This window comes from Oxyura jamaicensis, chromosome 2 (genome assembly GCF_011077185.1).
Source record: "Oxyura jamaicensis isolate SHBP4307 breed ruddy duck chromosome 2, BPBGC_Ojam_1.0, whole genome shotgun sequence".
In the NCBI taxonomy this organism is placed as follows: domain Eukaryota; kingdom Metazoa; phylum Chordata; class Aves; order Anseriformes; family Anatidae; genus Oxyura; species Oxyura jamaicensis.
Genome location: NC_048894.1, coordinates 44,114,138 through 44,127,629, shown reverse-complemented (window position 1 = coordinate 44,127,629; position 13,492 = coordinate 44,114,138). Strand labels below are relative to the sequence as shown.

The window sequence follows — 13,492 nt, the reverse complement described above, 5'->3', positions numbered from 1 at the left end:
GTCTTCTTCAATGTTTTTATAAACGATTTGGGTGTAGGACTAGAAGGTGTTTTGAGCAAATTTGCTGATGACACCAAACTTGGAGGAGTTGTAGACTCGGCTGGTGCTGCGAAGACCTTGCAGAGAGATCTGGACAGGTTGGAGAGCTGGGCGATCACCAACCACATGAAGTTTAACAAAAGCAAGTCCTGCACCTGGGAGGGGGCAACCCTGGCTGTACACACAGACTGGGGGATGAGATGCTGGAGTGCAGCCCCATAGAGAGGGATCTGGGGGCTGTGGTTGACAGCAAGTTGAATATGAGCCAGCAGTGTGCCCTGGCAGCCAGGAGGGCCAATCGTATCCTGGGGTGCATCAAGCATGGCATTGCTAGTCGGTCGAGGGGAGGGATTGTCCTGCTCTACTCTGCGCTGGTGCAGCCTCACCTCGAGTACTGTGTGCAGTTCTGGGCACCACAGTACAAAAAGGATGTGAAACTGTTGGAGAGTGTCCAGAGGAGGGTGAAGGACCTGGAGGGAAAGATGTATGAGGAGCGATTGAGGTCACTGGGCCTTTTCAGCCTGGAGAAGACGAGACTGAGGGGAGACCTCATTGTGGTCTACAGCTTCCTCGCGAGGGGGAGTGGAGGGGCAGGCACCGATCTGTTCTCTCTAGTGACCAGTGATAGGACCCGCGGGAACAGTGTCAAGCTGAGGCAGGGGAGGTTTAGGCTGGACATCAGGAGGATGTTCTTCACCGAGAGGGTGGTTGCACAGTGGAACAGGCTCCCCAGGCAAGCAGTCACTGCACTGAACCTGTCTGAATTTAAGGAGAGACTGGACTGTGCACTGAGTCAGATGGTCTGAACTTCTGGGTAGATCTGTGTGGCGCCAGGAGTTGGACTCCATGATCTTTATGGGTGCCTTCCAACTTGGGATGTTCTATGATTCTAAGTGGGAGCCCAGGAGCAGGCAGGAAGAGGAACGAGCCCCTTCCCTTCCCTTCCCTTCCCTTCCCTTCCCTTCCCTTCCCTTCCCCTCCCCTCCCGTAGCACCGCCTCCCCCCGCGCATGCGCACCGCCCCCGTCCTCGCGGGCTCGCGCGGCCGCCCGTCGCCCCTCCCCTCCCCGCCCCTTCCCCCCCCCCACCCCCCCAACGGCTCCCCGCGGCCGTTGTTGTCAGTTGCGCTTCGGAGCCGCCGCAGCGCCGGGCCCCGTCCGCCGCTCCGTCTTTCCGTCCGTCCTCCCGCCCTCCAGTCCTCCCCGAGCCGCCGAGGCTCCCCCCTGCGGCGTGCCGGAGCCGGTCCCCAGCCTCCCGGCCGCTCCCGCGGGCGGGCCCGAGGGGCGCTGCCCATGAGGGGGGCGGCGCGGGGCGCGGCGGCCCGAGGAGACGCCGCCGCCGGCGGAGGCAGTAAGTTGGGGGGTTGGGGGGGGCAGGACCCTTCATCCCTTTCCCTTCAGCTCCCCGAGCCCATAGCGGCTGGGCCCCGGCCCGAGGGGGGCGGCGAGGGCCGCTCCTCGAAGGTCGCTGCGGCGGAGGACAGAGGGATTGGTTGCGGTAGGGAGGAGGTCCCCCCATCGTGGGGACGGCGACACCCCCTGTGGTGGGGTCACCCCCCCTGTGGTGGCACCCTCCTGTGGTGGGGTCACCCCGGGAAAGCAGTTTGGGCTGGGGTGTGTGTGTCTTCCCATCCCTCCTCCCTTCATCTCCGCCTCGTTTTTTTTGTCGTTTTAAGGGGAAATGAAAAATAAAGCTCCCCCCGGTTAAAGGGTCGCCCCGGGGGTGGGGGTGTTGTGGGGGATGACGGTGCATCTCGCCCCTCTGGAGTCAGGTGCTAAGCCAACAGGTTTGTAGAGGATGCGGGCTGGTGGCTTTTCTGCTCGGAGGGTGCCTCTGACACAAGCGTCCCCTTGTTCTTTGTCAGTACTCGTCCTGTCAATACGGTTATTGCATTGAGCCGCCTTTAGGTTACTGTAGGCAGGGGCTGGATAAGTAGGTAAGTCCCGGAGAGGTCTTTGTGCTTCCTGCCAGGTGGGTTTTAGCATCCAGATGGTGCTCCGCTGGTTAAATTCACGGAAGATGACTTTTGAAGATGTTTGCGGTTGACTTAGAGGCTCAGGAATGGCTAAAGGACAGATGTGTGTGGTATGTTTGTTTTTTGTAAGTAGGCTGAATAAAGTATTGGAGAGCATCCACTAGGGAAAAAGCCAGTGTTGGCCTGGGGATGGTTGGGGACATATGTGACCTATTTTCACGTTGGATATTTTTATTGGTAAGTGGTGCTGGAACACCTGTGAAGGAGAAAAGCTTTACATGGGATATGGAAATCCAAAAAGCTTTGGGCTTTTGCTTATGCATAGGTAGTTTCCTACTGACCATCTTGCTTTCAAGTGCTAGTTAAGAGGAGATATGCAAAGAAGTGGTTTCCTCAATGGTACCCTTGCAGTTCCTGGAACAGCTGAATTGTATTGTATGACTTAGAGCCATCTAGCATGAATGAATTGCATGCAAATCTGCTTACTCCTGCCCTCTGTAGTGCAGTCACTACTTAGTCATATAGGCTGCTTTTTGGAGTTGTTTATGATGAGTATATTTAGATCTCCGGGCTCTGGGGAAGGACCAGTTTAATGAATCTCAGCAAAATAAAATCTATATGGAAGTGTTTACAAGCACATGATTACTATGGTAGAATTAGGCAGTTTTTGCAAGGCATGCACCATTAAGAATTGGGTTAATGAGTGTTTCTTTTTTTAAATACCTTTAAGTACATCTCAGAAAGTGGGAATTCAGATGATTATTTTTGTACAGTTGCTTACCCTTAGAAAGAAGGAATGTGAAACAAGCTTACAAGCATTAACGGTCATTGCTAACTAATGCAATCAAATTTTACCTTGCCAAACATTGAAATGTTAATTTAGATAGACTAATTCTTGCCTTTTTTACTTCTGGTGGATGAAAAATCCAGATCTGAGGACTTAACAGTTGCAGCTAAGGGGAAGAAAGTCCAGTCTCGTCTCACTTTTTTCCTGAATATTCTAAATGACCAGAAAAGTGGTAGAATGGTGGTGCAGTGTTTCAGGTGACTGGGAAGAGAAGCTAACTTGAATGCTGGGGAAGTGTTTGGTAAACAAGGTGTCTGACTGTGCGTTTGTCTGACTGCCTTGAGTGAATTTGGTGGTTCGTGCCTGAGGCTTCTAACAAAGATAGGGAAAGGGGGAAATGATATCTTAAGTGAACTTAGGGATAAACTTTTTTTTTTAATACACTTGGGAAGTAGGAAGGTACAGATTGAGCCTTCCTCTGTGTGTATTTTTGGATACTGAAATTTCTGCACAGGTTACTGATGTTCCCTGAATTGTCTTGCTACAAGAACTAATATTCCCATGCAGTGTGGGTGGTGTGGCACAGTCACTGTTCCCTGTTGCACTGTAGATGCATAGTCTGCTTTCAGATTATTTTAAATAGCACGTTAAGACTGCATGTTAATATGCTTTTGCAGATACCCGTCTACTTGCAGTAGTCAGCTTCCTTGTGCAGTGTTCTGCACAACCTGGTCTCCTCTCAGGCTCAACTGCTCTGCCTTTAATATAGTATTTGAGTAATTTTGCAGTCTATACCTTCAGTATATCACTGTTCTTTTTATTCTACTAGGAACAGTAATGCCAAACTAGTGCCTTTGTCTTGCTTTGTTGCCTGTCCTGCTTTCAAGGGCACAGTATCCTGGTGTAGCTAGCTTGTTTTTTCCCCTCAGAATCTCTCACAAAACAAAGCAGTTATTTTCTTGGATTTCATCTGCTTTTAAAAATCCACTGAAATGTTTGTCTGTAAAACTTCTTAATGAACTTCTGTCCATTTTTACTTGGTAGAGTTTTTTTTAATTATGTCTTAAAATATACATATATATATATATATATATAAAACATAACAGTGAAACATGGTTCAGATCAGGGACACTGCCTCCTGGATACAGCAATGAACTGCAGCTTATGATGAATATACTAATATTAAATTGCATAAGCTGTTAACTGTAGTAACACATGAAGTCGTGCACATCTTCCTTACCACAGTACTTTCCAGCAGTTAACCAGAATGCTGTGGCTTCTGTAATAATGTAAGGTAGCTGGTTTTTAATACACATAACAACATTATGTAAGAGCTGTAAGAGGATTTGAAAAACTGTATTCACATACAATTCTAGGATAACTTACCGTGGCAGAATTCTAGTACAAAAGTTGATTAAGTCACCAATGTTAAGAACTTAATGAGGAAAAAGGGCTGTGCAGTTCTCGTGCCTGCACAATATGAAATAGTGTGGGATCACTTTCTGAGACGACCAATCTCTCTGGTGTACAGTGATCCTCTGCAACTGTATTGGGGAATGTGTGTTGGCCTGAATTTGGCAGGCTGTTTTTTTTACTCTTTGCTTCATGTATCACTCTGTGCTTTCTGTAGCAGTCTCTTATCTAGTTGCTAACTGTACTCAAACCAACTTTACTTGAGAGATAAGATGGTAGCTTAATTTTCGTAGCTTTAGTTCACATTGAAGCATGGTGTCTGCCAGTGCCTAGTAAATATAGGATGCTATAAATGAGGATAAAGCATTGAAACTGGGTGACTATAGGTTGGGATAGGTGCTGTTTTTTACAGTTCAAGTAGTTTGTGTCCTGGTTGGAAAAGGCCAGCATTAAGTCAATTGAAGTACTTAATATTTATGTTATCAGATATAATGCTAAACAAAAGCACCTATCTGGAATTTGAATTCAGAGATGGTTCTTAAGAAATTTAATGGAAATTATTGCCTATACTTGATGCTAACAATACACATGTATTTGCATCTGAATACTTAACATTTGAGCTAGTGTTTGATGCTTTCTCCTCTCTGATACAGAATAAAAATCACAACTTGTGATTCCGAATTCAAACAACAAAGTTGATACTAGTTGTTTAATCAATTGTAACTTCAGAAACGACGTAATGTTTTAATTACTCATTGATGAATGATAGAATATTTAGAGCTCTTGTTCATGTTTTTTGTTATATTGTCTAGCATGAGAAAATGGTTTGGTAACATTAATACAGAGATACTTGAAAAGAGTGAAACAATTCTGAGAGTTCCTGAGAACAGAGTAGTGGAGGTGATCTTTCTCAAGAGTCCAGATTGCTGAGACAGAAATTTGACTTGGCTGTTGGTTTTTTTTTTTTTTATTTTTTTTTTTTTTTTTAAAGAAGCTTCCAGCAGTAGGTTTTCTGGAAATGATGATTTAAAAAAAAAAAGTCCTGTCTAAAGGTAGTGATACCATCATGAATCACAATAATGACTTCTGTCTGATACGCAAAGAATTTCTTAATCAGTTTCATGTTCCTCGTTAATTTTGGAAAAAAAAAAAGACAAGAGAAGGGAAACATGATGAGCCTTTGAGAAGCTAAATGGGTGCTGCTTATCAAAGTTGGTGAGCTGGCTTCTTGGGCTCGGGAGTCCAGCTACCTGTCACGACTTTCTTCTGTTGCTTGGAAGATAGTTGAAAAGCTTGTTGGTTTCTGTGATCTGCAGGCTTCTTTGATACCACGTCTTGATTGGAAAGGTTTATGAATATCCGTAACTAAGATGTTCATGTTAGTTTCCTATAGCTGAGAATTTTCTCTTTCAACAGTTACTGCAAAAAGGGATAACTTAGTTGGAAACTAATTTATTATATAACCTGATGTCACGCTTTTGGAACAAAGTTTCATAACTGATTTTAAAGATTAAAAAAAAAAAGTACTAGCTGACAGGAAATTTGGAGCAAGTCCTTTTAAAGATGTTTTTGCATGCTACTTTGCAGAAGGTAGTTCAGGGAAGATGATCATTTGGGAAGGTCTGGTATTCTCTTCTGCAATAATACTTTAAGAGTGGCTTTAGATCTTAAGTGGCCTGTCTTGCTGAAGGACCTGATTTGTGAACGAGGTGGTGGTAGGCGTTTCTTGGACTGCTTTTCTGTTTGTTTAGCCTCATACTGGACATTGAGAGTAGGCACAGGAGGAGAACAGGCACTGTGAAATTAGCTGCTTTTGCAGCTGTGGCTGGTGTGAAGACTTTAAATGCTGTAAATCTATTGCTGAGTTCTCAAATCCATAGGGCAGATTGCATTTGTCTTGTGTATTACCTCCTTTTAGAAACAGAAAGTGCCTTGTGAACTGTAGCTGTTATCAGCATGGTTATGAAAGTATCTTGGGCTTTTAAAACATTTCACAACTAGAGGCAGTTGGGACCACTGCCAGTGGTTACTAATGATGGTTTGTCTGTGGGTCCTAGTTTGATCACTCTTAGCACAGCTGTCCCCTTAATAGCTTTGGCATCTATCCTTTGGTCACAGTCATGCTCTCACTGTTGTTATCTTGCCGTTGCTTTCCAATATGTACCTACTTCACTGTTGTCTGCATTTCTTTTCTTGCCTGCCTCCTTTTTGTGAAAGAAAAAGAAACAGACGGTCCTGATTTTTAAATTGGGTGCCTTGAAAGACTAACTTAGATCCAGTAGCTTTTTTCACTTGACTGTATGGAAAATGATTCTTACAAAGATCAACTGTATTGTGGAGTTTCTACAGCACAGTTGTAAAGTCTTTGTTTCCTGGTGTTCTGCAAACCATTTACCACTCATTTGTAAGCCCATGTGCAAGAAGAAAGCTAAAACTTACCATGTTTGATGTGACTGTACTTATCTTCAGGAAAATAGGAGGGTTGATGGCAATTTGTAGATCTAAAACTTTGGGAATATCTCACCTAAGAATGAGATCATCCATCAAAGAACAAATTTTTATCTTGCATCATATTATTTTTATTTATTTATTTATTTATTTTTGTGTATTGGAGCTGCCTCAAATCATAGAATCAGAGAATGTTTTGGGTTGGAAAGGACCTTTAAGGATCACCTCATTCCAAGCCCCCTGCCATGGGCAGGGACACCTCCCACCAGACCAGGCTGCCCAAAGCCCCATCCAGCCTGGCCTTGAACACCTCCAGGGATGAGGCATCCACAGCTTCTCTGAGCAACCTGTGCCTCGCTACCCTCTGAGTGAAGAATTTTTACCTTATATTTAATGTAAACCTACCCTCTTCTAGTTTAAATCCATTACCCCTTGTCCTATCACACCACCCCCTGACAAAGAGTCCCTCCCCAGCTTTCCTGTAGCATCTTTTAGGCACTGGAAGGCTGCACTAAGATCTCCCTGGAGCCTTCTCTTCTCTAGGCTGAACAAACCCAACTCCCTCAGCCTGTCTTCACAGGAGAGGTGCTCCAGCCCACTGAGCGTTCTCGTGGCCTCCTCTGGACTCTCTACAACAGGTCCACGTCCTTCTTGTGCTGGGGGTCCCAGAGCTGAATGCAGCATTCCAGGTGGGGTATCACAAGAGTGGAAGAGAGGAGGAGAATCAGAGTCTTGCTCTCAGTTCTCAGGTTGTGCAGTTCTGGTAATTCTGTTACAAAATAATAAACTAGTAGGCTTCATGTATCTCCCAAATCTGTAACACTAACACACCGCCCATGCATGATATCCGCCCAAAAGACTTCCATTTATAGGTCCAGGAGCAATTTTTTTTTTATTAAGCTTGTTGGCCTGCCAACCACATCTGGCTGTTCACTGAATAATGGACCTTAGATTTGAAGCATATTTGTTAGCCTTCTGTTTTTTTTATTTCTAGTGTAAGGTCTAAGAAGAGTTAGAGAGGCTTCAGTAGCTCTGGTTCCTGTAATGCATTCTAAAATAATAAAGCATTAACTTTTTACTAAAGGCTTCATAAGTGCTTAATGACAAAACTTAATTAACAGCTGGCAATTCTCATACCTTTTCAGAGCAAAATTCTGAAAACTATTTAAAACTAGTGTATACCATTAAATTAATGCAGGTTAAGACTTCTTCTTATATTTGGATCATAGAGCTACTTGATAACTCTTACCTTTGTTCATCATCTTAGGTGTAGCCATGCTGAATGGTAGAGGGATTTGCTGATCTGTCTTGACATTTTAGTAATAGCTCTGTGAGATGAATGCTGCTGCTGTGGGAGCTGATGATGAGGCCTAATATGAAAACAAAATAAAGGCATGTACACCTTCGAGAAATCTGCTGTAGTGTTGTATTGAGGAACTTGTCAGGAGCGGGAGAGTTTATGGGGTTTGTCATCAGTGAAGGGGAGGATATGCTTGTATGCTGTGGTGCAGTCATGCCACATGGAAAATCAAGTGTTAGGTATTAAGGCTCAGTTGTAAAACCTAGCCTTTGCTGTATCTGCAGTGTTTGGCTGTAGGGCAGGCATAGATTGCTGCCATCTCTTTGAATACCTTTGGTATTTGGGAAGGCTCAGGAGACAGGAAAGCTGGGGAGGAAGGGCTTTGCTGGGCCGTGAAACCCCTGTGTGGAAACAAAGGCAGATTACAGGTGCTCCAGATCGCAAGTCCCATAGTGTGCCTTTCATAGTCAAGAGACATCTAGTAGAGCGAGGTTTAAAAAGTCTCAAATACTGTGGAAGAAATTAATTATGACCAGTTTTCACATCATGTGACATGCACGAAGCATATGTGTTCTTCACAGTCCACGCACGCGGCACTTCACTCCTGTTTGGAGTGTGTTGACTTTCCCTTGTATAAAAGGAAAGGCGAGCCCTGTGAGGAAAGGCCATTGGCACACTGTACTCTCCTCACACTTAAGCAGTGGATCACACTGTCACAAAGATGGACTGCTTTCAGAGGCTCATAGATTAGGCTCTGAAGGCTTCTTACCATAGGATGGCAGATTAATGTTGGCAGGAAATGGTGAAATAACATGAAAAACTAAACTTGCCCAGTTTGTATACCGAGTAGATGTTTCCTGTGATATACTCTCAGGTTCTAACAATTAGAATAAGTTGATTTCCGAGTCAAAAATTGTTTCTAGATCTCTGTGAGCAACTTGTGCCAAATATTGATTTATAGTTTCTAGTTAGAATAGCAATCTAAGACTTATTCTCAACATATAGTTATTTAGTGAATAACAGCATTATACCAGTTATTTAGTTATCTGAGACAGAAGAGACCAAAAGGGGGAACAGACGGTGAAATTTATTTAATCTGTCTGGTGGATGTGTATAATGTATACATCCACGGAACTACTCATCCTAAACTCCTGTTACAGAAAATGAAAATGTGTGCTCTTAAGAAATGATTCATTTGTTTTATTTAGCTATCTGCTTTAGGGTGCAATTTGTTTTATCACAGACTCCTATCTGTGTTGGCAGAATCTCCATTCCCCGTGAAGGGGGACAGGTCTCTCACTGGAGAGATGAGCGCCAGTCAAGATTACTTTGGATTTCATGTCATTTAGCCTGATAATGGAGGGAAATTTTTGCTTTGATAATATTATAACATTTTGTTGAAATGGAGCCTTGAATCTTCGTTTTCTGAAGTCAGAAGCTAATATAGACATTAAGGTAAGATGAACTAGGCTGGTCCTGCCTGTAATGTATAATGTAATGGAAACTTTATGGACAGGATGAATTGCTTAAAGAAGAGCTAATGTCTCTGAAACATAGTGGTGTTTTTTTTCTAAACAGATCTATTAGATCTATTCATACACTTTTAGCGATGGTTGAATCACAGTACTGTTGTTAAGTCTCTTAATAAGATGCACGTGATATTACAAAGCTGCTTCTGCAAATCTCTGTTACAGAAACTGCAGTACTTTGTGAGGTAGGATATACAGAATCACTTAGGTTGGGAAAGGTCCATCGAGTCCAACTCTCACCTAACGCTGCCAAGTCCACCACTAAGCCACGTCCCTAAGCGCTGCATCCGCGCTGCTCTCTTAGATATCCCTGGGGTGGGGACTCCACCACCTCCCTGGGCAGCCTGTGCCAGTGCCTGACTGCCTTTCCTGTGGAGAAATTCTTCCTGATACCCAATCTTGACCTCCTGTGCTGCAACTTGAGGCTATTGCCTCGTGCCCTGTCACTTGTGACTTGAAAAAAGAGGCACCCTTCTCACTGCAGCCTCCTTTCAGGCAGTTGTAGAGAGCAATGAGGTCTCTGCTGAGCCTTCTCTTCTCCAGGCTGAACAACCCCAGTTACCTCAGTCACACCTCATGTCACATGCTTTCTAGTCCCTTCACCAGCTTCATTGCTCTTCTCTGCACATGCTCGAGCAAGGCACTGTCCTTGTCACAAGGGGCCTAAAACTGCACACAGTGCTCAAGGTTCGGTCTCACCAGCACTGAGTACAACGGGACATTCGCTTCCCTGGTCCTGCTGGCCACACAATTTCTTATTCAGGCCAGGATGGCATTGGCCTTCTTGGCCACCCAGGCACACTGCTGGCTCGTGTTCAGCTGGCTGTCAGACAGCACCCTCAGGTCTGTTTCTGCCAGCAACTTGTGAACATCTGTGGAAGGACAGATCAGTTCTGCATCTGTTACCTAGTACATGTCTGTATGGCGTGAAATGAGCATCAGGGGTGTAGATGAATGCTGGCGGAGTTAGGGAAAGCTGCATTTTGAAAACATCACTAGCCACCTGGATTAAATGCTGCTAATGGTTAGTAAGTTCACCAACTAGAACACCCAAATGCTAATGCTGACAGAAGAACTTATAAAAAAAAAAATATGAGATAATGTGAATTAAAAGAAACCTGGGCAAATATTTTCTGTGATATAATTGGCTCTTAAATGTTTCTCCTCAAGCTGTGCATTGGCTTGCTGGCAAAGCATGTCTGGTTGAAGTTTTCCTTCTATCAGCTGCTGCAGTTTGCAGCTTACTCAGTTGTGCTGGTAAAAGTGTGCAAGAGGTCACGTTGTAAACTGGATCACTGAAATGATCTGTAATTAAACTAACCCTCTTTCGGAGTGTGATGGTAGCAGATGTGTTAAATCTGGAAGCTTTGGGTGGTTGAATTTATATGTAGCCTCCAGAATTTTACTGGTGTAACTAAGGAGACAACTGCAAGAAAAAAAAAAAGGCTAAGAGAAGCTGGCTTCAGTTTTAAATCTGGTAGCTTGGGTAACTGGACCATTAGTTGATCCTTAAGTACCATCAAAATTCTGCTTTCTAACCATAGTGAGAAATTGAAAGAAATAAATCACTTCTCTGGCACGTAATGGTACTGCTAAAAGGAAAATTGAAGTTTCAACAGTCAGTGCTCCAAAAAGTATTGATACAAGAAGTGCAATCTTTTAATTAGCATATTTAAATTGTAATCAAGGTTTGTGTGTATATGCACTATATCCATTAGTTTGTACCCACTTCCTACTGAAAAAATTTTTACTTTTGGTATGTTTACTTCAAACTGCCTGTCTGGCATCCTTATGGTCATCTGTGGGAGTTTTATGTCTGAAGATTTATTTTAAAACCACAGAACTAAGAGTTAGTAGGTCTGTCACTGAGTCTTTTTGTTAAACTACTAATGAATCTGCGTTAATTTCAACTAATGGGACTGCAACATTAATAAGTGCATTTTAGCTTCCATTTCTGTAAGCTTTTATTCTATTGATTACTGTCTGAACATTTCTCTGTGGCTTAAACTTAACTGATTTTTTGCTGGGATTTTGTTGTCAGGTTAATGTTTATGTGTATTCTGTCATTTAGAGATTGCATGTTGAGTTTGTACAAACATTGTTGAAAATGTGCCAAGTGAACAAAGTAATTATGTAAGGATTTTTTCCTTACAGCTGAGTGTTGTAGATACTTACATTCAGACAAGTTAACTTCTGTGACATCTGGCTGAATTTGCTCTATCCCCTTCCATCTGCCAAGCATGCAATCTTCTTGAATTGGGTGAAAAGATCATTTAAAATGAAGGGAGACCTTTTAACCTTAGTCAGCCATACCTCTTCTAGTACTGAAATTTGGGTTTTGCCATGCACTAAGAAAGCCTTGTCTTGTTTGCATATAAATATGCATGTGTTGTTTGCAAATTTGAGGCTTAAGAGATCTCTCTTAAAGCCACGTCTCCACTTCTGACCTGAGTCAGATTTGTAGAATGTGATGAATTCTTGTGAATGAAGACTTAAGTCCTGAGGCTTGACTTAATATTTGGAAAGAAATAATCTGTAATAAATTGAGCACTGGTGTTGGTAGCTTCTATTACATAGCAAGTGGCTGTTTATTGTACTATAACAGCTTTTACTTTTTTAATTTAAGGGTTCTAAAACTGTTAAGTAGTTAAGCATAAAGAATTGAGTATAGGATTCATTATGGGCAAACACAGCTTTGTGTGGGGATGGGTGATGTCCTAGTGGTAGTTAAGAGTCTCTGTAATTTTATTTTTTATTTTTTTAATTTTCTTTAATCTATAAACAGTGATTGGAGATGGTTCTTACATTTATTTTAGTTTTACTTTTTTGAAAATACTTAGTCTGTTTAGGATTGAGACTCTGGAGTCATCCAGTAGGATGAGGCACAGTTTTCCTGTAGCTCCATACAGGTTAAAGTTAGGATGTTAACGTGTGTTCGTGGACTGTTTTTTTTTTTTTTCAGCCTGTGTTTTGAGGGTCAGGTCAGTATGATGGAATATTATAGAATTATAATAAAAAATTATGCATGAAAACATTGTGAGTACTCAGCAGTAGTCCAAACCAAAACCCCCAACAACCCAAGAAATTTTAAGAAAGGAGTATAGAACAAAAGAGAAAATGTTTAGAGGAAGGTGAGAAGAACACTAAACCCTATGGAATGACCTCTGTAGAAGGAATGACAAGCTAGGACTTGACAAGGGTGAACTGAAGCTAGGAAGGAAGCTAAACCTGTGAGTTGCTTCAGGCAAGGTAAATAAGGGTATGATAGTTCTGGTTTGGGGACAGACGGTTAATGAGAAGATGCACAAATTATCAGGAGACTGAAAACAAACAAGAGGAAGTGGTTCTTCTCAAAGCCCATAGTTAAGTTATTAAACAACTTGTTGCAGGATGTTCTTGATGCTAAGAAATTGCATACTTTAATAAAGCACCTGCTTGGTTTCACTGTATGCGTGGGGGTGGAATCCATCAGGCATTATTAACATCTGTAAATAAGTTTTTTGAATCTGATGAAGATAAGTCGGGATTCATTATTCATTGTTACGTTTGCTGTTGTCCTATGCGTTCTCTAACGGTTACTTCACAGGTAGAAAACTGTTCAATGTTTGGTCTAATGTAGCACATTTTCATCTAGCTTCGTACTTTCTGGAATAAAAATGGGATGGTATAATATGGTTCAGTTGGTAGGGGTAGGGGAAATTCTGTAAGACAAGTGATGTGGGATATATTGGGAAGCAGATATCCCAACAATACTGGAGGTTCAATCCTTTAAAGCTCTTGGGTGTAGAGCAACCCCTTGGTGTGTGATTTTAATACCATGAAGGGCAGTTACTAAAATACAAAGGTTGTTTTTCTCTGAAAGAGTACAGAATCAAGCTTCCCGACTCAATCTCACCCTGATACACAACTGCCCAACCAGTGGGGGCTATTCTGTGCAATTATTCTTTCACTGTGTTAGGACAGCACCTGTGTGGAGGTTCCCTTGGTATTGAGCAGGAGTTG

General features: G+C 42.7%; 1 protein-coding gene across 1 annotated transcript in view; it reads left to right on the top strand.

Annotated features, from left to right (window-relative positions):
- The first annotated feature begins 1,243 nt into the window (after positions 1-1,243).
- The window catches only part of SNRK (SNF related kinase), a 43,388-nt gene continuing 31,139 nt past the window's right edge, over positions 1,244-13,492 (top strand). Inside the window, exon 1 of the mRNA XM_035317916.1 lies at positions 1,244-1,388. The gene's annotated coding sequence lies outside the window, so the exon portion shown is untranslated. The remainder of the gene's footprint in view (positions 1,389-13,492) is intronic.